The sequence below is a fragment of the Asparagus officinalis genome, chromosome 1 (assembly GCF_001876935.1).
Source record: "Asparagus officinalis chromosome 1, Aspof.V1, whole genome shotgun sequence".
Taxonomy (NCBI): domain Eukaryota; kingdom Viridiplantae; phylum Streptophyta; class Magnoliopsida; order Asparagales; family Asparagaceae; genus Asparagus; species Asparagus officinalis.
Genome location: NC_033794.1, coordinates 90,105,522 through 90,117,674, shown reverse-complemented (window position 1 = coordinate 90,117,674; position 12,153 = coordinate 90,105,522).

Genomic DNA, 12,153 nt, shown 5'->3' with positions numbered 1-12,153 from the left:
TTATGTATAACGGCTGTTTAACCCTATAAAAGGACCAAAACCCGAATAGTTTCATACAGTGAAAAATCAACAGATCTCTTCTCTCCTTCTCTTTTCAAAATAGTTTTCTGTTTACGCTGGTTCCCTGAAAGTCTAGAAGAATTCGCAAAACCTTCTTGAAGCTCGTGCCGACGAGAAGGAGGTCGCCTGACCGAGGGTCGTCGTATCTCCGAGATCTATTGCCGCGTAGCCCTGTACGAGAGGGGGCAATTAGTTTCTTGGGACAGTGCTTGCACGCCTCGACCATCAGGCCGTATTTCTAACCCTTATTTCTTTTTGTTTGAATTATTTCTTACATCTACGTTACAATATTAATCCGTGATTATCTGTTAATTATTAAATTGCTTAAACTGATTTTCGTTATTGTCTAAACAGCTTATATTCCCAACAGTCCAAGAAACTAATTTTGTGTTGTTTAGAATAGTAACATGATTAACATTCTGCTTTTTATGTTAATGTTGTCTGCAATTCTTAAAAACGAAATGTTACAATGCATGATTATTCTGTTGAATGAATGCTTTATATTTTTCTGCTGCATTATAATAACAAAAATATTCATTCATCATCAGATTATGGCTACAAGTGAAGTTATGTCTGCTAAACCAGAGAAGTTTGATGGGAATAATTTTCGTCGTTGGCAAAACCAAATGAGATTTTGGTTAACAACCCTACATCTAATAACAGCCATAGAACCAGATAACCCATCTTCATCTAGACCAGTTACTAGGCAATCTTCCTCATCTTCCTCCACAGATTCCATTCCTATCCCAAGAACACCTCAAGAAATAGAGTATCATTGTCTACATAGAATCTTAGGAGCTTTATCTGATAGATTATATGATATATACTATACTATCACTAATGCTAAAGTTCTGTGGGAAACCTTAGAGAAAAAGTATGGTCTAGATGATATGGGAATTAAAAGATTTAAAGCATCTGATTTTAACAAATTTAAAATGGTAGATTCTAAACCAATGAATGAGCAAATTCATGAATTTGAACATATAGTTCACCAATTAAAAGTGAATGGATCCATCTTAGATGAAACGTTTCAGATAGCCTGTCTTATAGACAAACTTCCCGAGTCCTGGTCAGATTTTGCCAAAAACCTTAACCATACCCAAGGAGATCTTACCCTAGAGCAAGTATTGAATTCTATTAGAATTGAAGAGCAACATAGACTCAGGGAGAAAAATGTGACAAAATCTGAACCCAAAGAACCCAAAGTAAACAATGTTGAATCCAAACCCTTTCCTCAACACAAGAAACGTCCCTTCCACCAAAATCAAAATAAAACATTTAAGAAGAAACCCTATCATCAAAATAAGAACCATGTTCACTTTCAAAAGAAGGAAGGAGCTGAACGTCGAGCCTGCTTTGTTTGTGGAAGAACCAACCATCTTGCTAAGGACTGCTTTTTCAAGAAAACTGAACCACCCAAGCCTAGGAAGGGAGGACCTCCACCTAATAAGTCACAAGTAAACATGGTGACTTCAAGTCCAGCTGAGGCTGCTTTCAGGTCTGTTCTCTTCACTCCTGAAGTAAACATGACCTTTCAAGCAAATGATTGGTGGATTGACACTGGAGCTAATATTCACGTTTGCTCTAATCAATCTTTGTTTTCCACCTATCAGGTCTCAAGTAGAGGAACTGTGACAATGGGAAATAATAATGTGGCTCCTGTATCCGGAATAGGTCGGATCAACCTAAAGCTGACTTCTGATAAGACTTTGATCCTGCAGGATGTCCATCATGTACCAGACATTAGGAGAAACTTAATTAGTGGATCTTTGTTAGTGCAACAAGGCTATAAGCTTGTTTTTGAATCAAATAAAGTTGTAATAACTAAGGGTTTGAACTTCATTGGAAAAGGTTTCTTATGTGATGGTCTTTTTAAATTGAATGTTAAGAATTCTACTCTTGCATCTCCAATAGCTTTGAATATTGAACCTTCCATCACTTGGCATCAAAGATTAGGACATGTGAATTATAATTCAATTAAAAGATTGATGCATCTCAATATAATTCCAAAGCTTAATATAAAAGATGATGAAAAATGTGAAATATGTGTAGAAGCCAAACTTCCTAAGAAACCATTTAAAACTATTGATAGAGATTCTGAGATATTAGAACTCATCCATAGTGATGTTTGTGATTCAGGAAGAACAACTAGAGGGGGTAACAAATATTTTGTAACTTTTATAGACGATTGCTCTAAATATTGTTACCTCTACTTAATTAAGACTAAAGATGAAGTCATAAACAAATTCAAAATATACAAAGCAGAAGTTGAGAATCAGTTGGATAGGAAAATTAAAATACTAAGATCAGATAGAGGTGGTGAGTACACTTCTAATGAATTAAAACAATTCTGTGAAGAGAATGGAATTATTCATGAAATAACAGCTCCATATACACCTCAATCTAATGGAGTAGCTGAGAGAAAGAATAGAACACTAATGGACATGGTAAACTCAATGTTAATTAATTCTGGTGTGCCAGAAAATTTATGGGGAGAAGCTCTCATGACTGCATGTCATATACTAAATAGAATTCCATTCAAGAAATCTGATAAAACCCCTTACACAATTTGGAAGAATAGAAACCCTAATTTAGATCACCTAAAAGTGTGGGGGTGCTTAGCAAAAGTCAAAATACCTGAGAATAAAAGAAAGAAGATTGGCCCTAAAACTGTAGATGGAATTTTTATTGGCTATGCTTCTGATAGTAATGCAAATAGATTTTTAATAATCAACTCTGACATTAATGAGATAGCCAACAACACCATAATTGAAGCTAGGGATGCACATTACTTTGAAAATATTTTTCCTTACAAGACCAGAATAAACAACACAGGCCCTAGCTCTAATAATTCAGATCCTAGTTCTAATCAAGGTGAAACTAGTTCTAAACAAATTAGACCACTAGAAAGTCCAGAGGAGCCTAGGAGAAGTAAAAGAACTAGAATAGAAAAGGTCCATGAAGATTTCTATGCATTACTTGTAGAAGATTCTCCAGTTACATTTGAAGATGCAATGAAATCAGTAGATGCTCCATTTTGGAAGGAAGCTATAAATAATGAGATACAATCTATAGTTCAAAATCATACTTGGGAACTAACTGATCTTCCTTCAGGATGTAAAACCATAGGATGTAAATGGGTGTTTAAGAAGAAACTTAGACCTGATGGAACAATAGATAAATATAAAGCCAGATTAGTAGCTAAAGGATATACCCAAAAGTCTGGTATTGATTATTTTGATGTCTATTCTCCAGTAGCTAGGATTACTACCATTAGAGTCCTCATAGCTCTAGCATCCATTCACAAATTAATAATACATCAAATGGATGTTAAAACTGCATTTTTAAATGGAGACTTAGATGAAGAAATTTATATGGATCAACCTGAGGGATTTATAGCTTCTGGACAAGAAAAGAAAGTATGCAAGCTTATTAGATCACTATATGGTCTCAAACAAGCCCCAAAACAATGGCATATGAAATTTGATGAAATTATACTATCTTATGGATTTGTAATTAATCAAACAGATGAGTGTGTATATCATAAAATAGATAAAAACAACAAAATTGTGATATTATGCCTATATGTTGATGACATTCTTATTTTTGGTTCTGACATACAAATCATAAATGATATCAAACACTTTTTATCACAAAATTTTGACATGAAAGATTTAGGTCAAGCTGACCTAATTCTTAATACTAAAATCATGAAAAATGAGAATGGATATGTGCTATCACAATCACACTACATAGAGAAAATCCTTAAGAATTTTTATGATCCAAACTGTCAACCTGTTTCCACTCCATATGATCCTAATGTACATCTAAAGAAAAATACAGGTCATCCTCAATTACAAAGAGAATATGCACAAATAATTGGATCACTAGGATTCCTAACAAACTACACCAGACCTGACATTGCTTATGCAGTAAATAGACTTAGTAGATATACATCAAATCCTGATAAGAGTCACTGGGATGCTCTAGAAAGAGTTTTGAGATACCTAAAAGGAACTATGAATTATGGTTTACACTATAAAGGTTATCCATCTGTACTAGAAGGTTATTCAGATGCAAATTGGATTAGTGACTCAGTAGATGTAAAATCCACCACAGGATTTGTGTTCCTTTTAGGAGGAGGAGCTGTGTCCTGGAAATCTACTAAACAAACTGTAATGGCTAGAAGTACAATGGAATCAGAAATGATAGCTCTTGATACTACTAGTATAGAAGCTGAATGGTTGAAAGATTTACTAACTGAAATTCCACTAATGCAAAAACCATTACCAGCCATTTCTATTCATTGTGATTGCAGGTCAGCGATTGACAAATGCCATCAAGAGAATGCAAATGTGAAGATGAATCGACACTTGAAAGTGCGACATAAATCCTTGAGATATAAGATGAAAAACCATATAATAGCCTTAGATTTTGTAAGATCAGAGAAAAATCTTGCAGATCACTTAACTAAAGGCTTATCTAGGGCAGTGGTCCTAGAATCATCGAGGGGGATGGGGTTAAGCCCATAAGAAAAATCACTGCAGTGGCAACCCAACCTCGCAGAGGTTCAATGGGTAGAAACAAACTGAATGAGTGATTAATTGTGAGGAGCACTGAATTTATTTGCTCCCATCCCTAGGATGATCAGTGCTCATAAAAAGCAAGTGAAAGGTTGAGTCTAACTCTTAATGAATCCAAGACCCATGAGGCAGGATGCTTACTTGCTCGCATCCTTATTAGGATTCACCTATATGTGTGTAGTTGTGAGGCCGCGACTATGGGATCAGGGCTGCTCCCTAGTAACACACATGAAAGATACCTGCGCAAGGCCGATAATAGCGCAACCCGTTTAACCCGAGCAAAGGAGCAAATAAATGACGAATCAACCTTTATATAAGTTGAAGTCTAATATCAAAACGTGAAAGATTTGGGGACAAATATAAGAAAAATTTTTGTTTTTATAGTTAATAGCACGCACACGCTTTGCACATGTTTGGGGTGAGAGCATTTTTGAAAGTTTTGATTTTTTTTTTTTGAGCTGAAAACTCAAATATGTGTGACATCGCAAAAATGTTAGCAATCAAAAGTGATATAGATAAAAAAAAAAAGGAAAGATGGTAAGTATCAATTCAAATAAAAATTAAGATGGTTTTCATGTAAAAATATTTTTTCTTTTTTTCAAAAGAGAAGCTACACCAGAAATTCTTACAAGGCTAGTATTCACTAAAGAATCGAAAGGCATTTGATTCTGCAAAATTCAACATGCATTTATTTAAACTGATAATATCCTATTCGAGAATAGGTAACGATCAGTTGAGGAAGCTACAAATAGGACAAATTTTCAAAATAGACCCATTTAGAAACTTATTTGTAAAAAACAACCTATTTTGAAAATAGTTGTCATTTTCGACCCAGTTTTAGTCACCTGGCTGAAACTGGGTCGAAAATGGCAAAAAAACATCAAAAACTTCACGGGATATGAAATCTCATGCAGTTTAAGCCCTCATTACTGTCTTGATTAAGGAAGCCAAAGCTTCACGGGATTTCAAGTCCCGTGAAGCTTCAGGCTAAATTCTAGAGAGCTGGAATTTAGCCTGCAACTCCACGAGATTTGAAATCCCGTGGAGTTGTGGCAGGGCCTATATAAGGCCCACGCGATTAGAAAAAACGTTTACCCGACAATTGCCCCTCTCTCTCTCTCTCTCTCTCTCTCTCTCTCTCTCTCTCTCTCTCTCTCTCTTAGTTCCTTCACTACCAAACCCTAGACCTCTATACCACCGCCCCTCGCTGTCGCCGCAACATTATCCACCAGCGATCGTCGATCCTGTCGCCGTCACCACCGGAGTTCACCGGAAATTAGGGCATCGACAAATTTTAGGTAAAATCTTTAAAAAAAATTCCTTTTTATATATTCTCACTATTTTATGCTAATAACTTGTTTAATTTTAGATTTTGAAATATTTTTTAAAATATTTATGAATTTTGTGAAGAAAAATTAAAGAAATTTGTGTATGAAGATAGAGTGGAAATTATCAAAAATTGTAAAATTAGTGTTGTTTGGGTGGAAAGTTGATGTTTTCATTGTGCAACTTATTACAGATTTAGTCATTACAATAAGTTTAAAAGTCTGATCGTTTTATAAGATCTCCCTATAAAATAAAGAAAATTATAATTCTTCTTAAACAAACGCAACAGACATTTATCTACCGCTGCTTGCGTGGGATCTTTGCATGTGTCGGGGACGTTAATATCCGTGGACTACCAAGCGATCAGATCAATCCGAAGTTTTGTTGACTCGTGAAGGAATCAAGAAACTAAAATAATTATCTTGACAACAGCGAGATAACCACTCTTCTCGAGATCGCAGCTAGGTACGATCTCAATGGAAAGAACCGGGCTATGGATCTAACAAACTCCTCTTCTTTATGTTGAAGAACTCGATCCGATCTTCTCATCCTCTCTGAAATTCGTGCTCCTCAGTCTCTGATTTAGGGTTTTGCCAAGGCTCGAGAATTCCAGATCCCTGCAAATAAAGGTCCTAGGGTTATATTTATAGGCTTCGGGACCTCCGTTTTCGGATAAGAACGACCGATTCGATCTTATCCTCAATTATAATCACTTTATTATGTTCTTGAATAATATTAGATTAGTTGAAACAAATTCAGGCAGTTAACGATTGGAAACGGCTCAAAATAGCCTCAAAATAGCATTTTTGGGCCGGGAGACAGTCCGAGTGTCTCGGTCTTGGCCGAGACAGTTAGACTATCTCCGCTATTTTGCCCTTAACTCTCTCATATGACTTCCAAACAAAATGATTTAAGATGTATTGGAAAGATGACGAAGAGATATACAACTTTTATCTTTTGAGCTTCTTCATATTCGAATCAAATCATGGCCAAAATCTCCATTCTTCTCTGAGACACAAACACTGTCTCGGAATTCCGAGGCAGTTTGTACTATTCTTTGGTATTTTAGCTTTATCTCTCTCATACGATCTCGGAATGAGTTGAGCCAAGATGCATTAGAAAGCTAATGAGGATCTCTATAACTTTTGTTTTTTGATATTCTTCATATTTAAAGTGAATCATGGTTAAAATAGATCTATAAGGACCAAGACAATCCAACAGTCTCGGCCTTCGCCGAGACAGTGCAAGTAACTCTCTGTTGTTTTGCCTCTAACTCTCTCATACGATCTCGGAATGAGTTGATCCAAGATGCATTGGAAAGATATCGAGAAGATATACAACTTTTTTCTTTTAAGATTCTTCATATTTGAAGAGAATCATGGTTAAAACAGCTCTATAAAGCCCGAGATAGTCCAATTGTCTCGGCCTTGGCCGAGACAGTGCAAGTGTCTCTCTGCTGTTTTACCTCTAACTCTTTCATACGACCTCAGAATGAAGTTATCCAGGATGCATTGGAAATATGGAGAATAAATCTATAACTTTCCTCTTTTGAGCTTCTTCAGATTCAAAGCGAGACAGTCTCTACCAGGACCGAGACACTTATAACGTCTCCGCTAAATCCCAGACACTTGGAGTGTCTCCGCTAAGTCCCGAACACTTGAAGTGTCTCCACTAAGTCTCGGACACTTGAAGTGTCTCCACTAAGGCCCGGACACTTGGAGTATCTCCGCTAAGTCCCAAACACTTGAAGTGTCTCCACTAAGTCCTGGACACTTGAAGTGTCTCCACTAAGGCCCGGACACTGTTCAGGCGCACCTCGATCATTTTTGCTATATTTTCATCGTCCGAACTCGGAATTATATGATTAAAAGTGCATAGGAAAGTCAACGAAGAGGTCTACAATCTCCCATAGGTAGATCATATTCAGAATGGATGAGATACGAGGGGCGCTTCGTCTTTTGTGAGCGAAACGTAACTCCTGATCGGATTGTATCTTCGTTATTCTGCTATTTCGTTGCTTCATACGGTTCGTTGACTCACTTTACGCACATGTCGACGTCAGATAAACCTCTTTAACTTGGATAATAACATTCATCATCTTCTTTCTGTTTCCAGCTGCGTGCGGGGACGCATAAGTAATTTTTGATGTCTACAAGTGTATTATAAAGGTTTGACATTTGATTAAAATTATAAATGTCTGAAATCGATATTAGAGAATTTAATGGTAAATAATATTTTTTGTGTTTTCCGTATAATATTTATATTGGATTTTTTTTACTCTTCAGAGGTAACGATGAATGATTGAATCGTAATTCTTTATTCATATGATAGAAAGATTAACTATCTTGAGAATAATATGTCCGTATATGAAGAAAGTGTGACAAAGCCATTGTTTATATCAAAATCATGTACTTTCGATGAACTGGTTAATACCTTACACAAACTTACATTAACCAATCCACGTGAGTATCATCTCAACGTTATTTGAAATTATCCTGTTATAGGGAGCAAAACAAGCGGTATTCAAATCTCAAGTGACTACGATATGAGTTTTATTAGAATATTACATGACTAGAAGCATTCGATGCAATTATTTATTGAAAAGCATCACAGAAATTTGGACAATTCGATGAATCACGACGGAGTATACTCTCGCATGTTGGAGGACTTTGAAGTTGACTCCACCAGCTGTCTATCTCTGCAGCAAGATATAGGATAGACATAGTCACGATACTTGAGCGGTCCTTTGCTTATGGGCACTTCAAATGCCTTCGATTATAGTGCTCCCCATCAAGATATAATCACATATCGATGCTTTTGATGAGATTGAGGCTGATATAAATGAGCATATCAATGACATTCAGGATCCGACGGTGTTAGGGATCTTCAATAGGATTAGATAGAGAATAGAGAACATGTTCTATAAAAATCATGTCGACGAGTTTGAAGGTCGTGAGGACAGGTCACGCTAATTTGGTCAAGTGTACACACGAAGACGTAGGACAGGTCAAAGGGCGATGGAGCCGACACTTCTCATAGCATGACGCGTGCTGATGGAGCCGGCACTTCTCAAACTCATATACAACCAAATACTCAGATCATCAAGGCTCATCAATATAGATAGAGGGGGCAGGGACGGGGGGAAGAGTAAGGGGAAGGGGTAAGAGAGGGAGAGGAAGGAGAGGAGGAATTTTGGGATGTATGTGAAATTTAACAGTATGATTATGAATTTCAAGAACGATATGGTTAGATTGTTCAAATTTATTACTTTTGTGGATCGATTATTGTTTATATATGTGATTTTTATGTGTATTGTTTGATTCATGGTTGAATTTTATGAATATTATTGTAATTCAATATATATTGTTAGGTCTCATATTTATGAGCCTACTATCTAATCTAGTTTTGATGATTAACAAATAATTCCTAGCATCGTTTGTCGAGTGTTTATATTTGCTTGTTAGGTATTCTACACAAAGATCCTCTGTCGGAGGTTGGTTAGACTTGCGCCCTCACGATTATATCTAAAGGAGTTTGGAGGAAAATCGGAATGAATTCGTCGCAATTCAAGTCAAGATTCATCATCGCTTCATCCGCAACCAAGACGAGCTAATTGAAGATCTATTGCTTGGGTATAGTATTTTAGATTTATACTTTGTGTGTTTATACTTAGAGCTCAAAATTCATGCGCAACATTTGTTTTGATTTATCGTTTATTTTGATTTATCGCCGTTTTGGATTATAGACTTAACTACACAATTTTATATCTTTTCTCAAGTCTATAAATCTATTTTAAAGTGTTTCAAAACGTTTTTGAAGAAATTTTATCAAAATCAAGTTTTAACGTTTTTGCATTTTTGAACGGTTTGCAAAATACATGAGTTTTCACAAATAGGAAATGTAATTTGAAAAATTATTTTTCTAACATGATTATATTCATATATATAAATATTTCCCCAAGTTTTATAATTTTTGTAATTTATTTGCTATTTTTAAAAGCTCTTTGAAAAATCAGAATTACTATTCAAAATTGGGTTGTGCATGTTTTTCAGTCGATGGATACTATTCATTAGTCGACCGATGAAGTATTTTGCAATTGCTAAAAAGTTTCTGCTCAGTCGACCGGCCTTCATCAATCGACTGAACAGTATTTTCAGTCGATCGACACTATACATCAGTCGACTGAAGAACTGCTTTGCAATTGCTGAAAAGTTTATGCTCAGTTGACTAACCTCAATCAGTCAACTGAATGGTATTTTCAGTCGACCAATGGTTTGTATTAGCCAACCGATAGCTTCACAGAATAAGCCAACATTCAGATCATCAGCCGACCGACGGCACTGTAACGGTTAGTTCCAGATTTTCAAGGATTTTGTTGTTTTGGGGGATTTTCTCTGGTTTTAGGCTTTGTTTTAAGAACCTATGTATATCCCTCTATAATACTTACAACCAAATTGTAGACGGTAAAAAATACCTCTATGGGTCTACAGGAAATTTGCCTACGAGAAGAGTTCGCACGCCCAGTTCTCTGGCACGGACCTAAACCGCGTAGACGTCGACTGTACTCAAGTCCAGGTTCGCCTAACGGTCGACTCGCCAGCATGAGTCAGGGTCGATCAGGATGGCGGAAATTCGCTCTTCGCTCAACTCGCCTGCCCGAGTTCGGAGTCGAATCCGCCAGCAAGCCCCAAAACCGTCAGTACAGCTGGGTATCCACTACCCCACATGCTGAGATGGACCTTCCCATCTCTCTCGACCCGAAGGGAGAGAGAGCACAGTACCCCAGGACCGTCAAACGGCCGCCCACAGTGCACACAGCGCGAAGGACTGGACAGGCGTCGAGTCAACCTGAGCATTCATAAATGCGACTCACCTCGGCTGTCTGAACCAAGAGCTGGATCCGTCGGCACTCGGCAAGCTGGCTAGACACACTCGAGTACTGTACCCCTACTTCACCGCCTCTCCTGACCGGAAAGGAGAAAGCATCGTGCTCAAAGCACGCCGGGCGGTCACGCACAGTACAAGTGATCGGACAGACACTTCATCGATCTGCGAACTCATAAATGCGGTTCATTAATGCTGGTCAAATCCACTCGGATAGCAGTCGTTTGTTGCCTCACATACAAGAATGGGCCTTCCCATCGTAGGTGACAGGACATAAAGCACAATCCCTGGAATGACCATTCATGGTATCGAGGAACGGCGAGACGTCTCTGAAGAGGATGTGGTCACATCCCACAATTCAAGGAGAAGTCAAGCTGTCCTTCTTTCATTTAAAAACCCCTTCCAGCACGATGGAAGAGAGGTCGCAAAACTTGGAGAAAAAAGAGTTGAGACCAAGCTGTTAGCAAATCCTTGCATTACAGCACTGCTGCCTAGTTCCGAGCTCCGATCGCCGACGAACCAAGCAGACCCGAACTCCATTGCCCCGAGCTTCTACTGCGAACTGAAGCTCTCCAGCAACCTCATTCAAACGGTCCAAGGGAAGCAGACTCGACCCGAGCATCGAGCGAAGCGTCCTATAGCCACCTAAAGTCCCCACACAAAACAAAGAGGGCCTTCCCTCTGCTTCTGTTGTAAACATTTGATTTGTTAGTTTGTAATAAGCTTTCTTATAAATACAAACGAAACTCCTTTCTTCGGAAGAATCAAATTTTCACCCTACAGAAGATGGCGACCACAGTGGGAGAAGCTGTTTCATCGAGTGAAATGGTGGTGGCTCAATTTGATGAGGTTACTATCGGGACGACAGTAGAGTCCCTCGAAATCGAGTTCGACCAGGCCAAGTACGAAGAATACTTGTCCTCCTCCTCCTCGGGTGGCAATGCGTCCCGCAAACGCCACAGAGCTGTGCGCCGAGGCCGACCTCAGACGGTCAAAGCCTCCGCACCCGAGGGTTCCAACCGAGTCTCATCGGAGGAGCCCACTCCCTCGCAATCGATCAAGGCCAAGCCAGAGATCGAGCGCAAGGGGCAAGGGTCTGCCAGATGGATCGCCAAGCGGTCCACACAGACACCTACCTCGGAGGAAGCGCCGGTTCACTCCGGCACAAACCGTAATGCCACAACCCACGGTGACGTTCTCCCCGCTGGGAGAACTAACCAACAGCGACGGTAAACACCCGTCAGACAGAGGGTCCAAACCTCCATTTCTCATAATGGCCTGAACCATCACACAGGCCCGA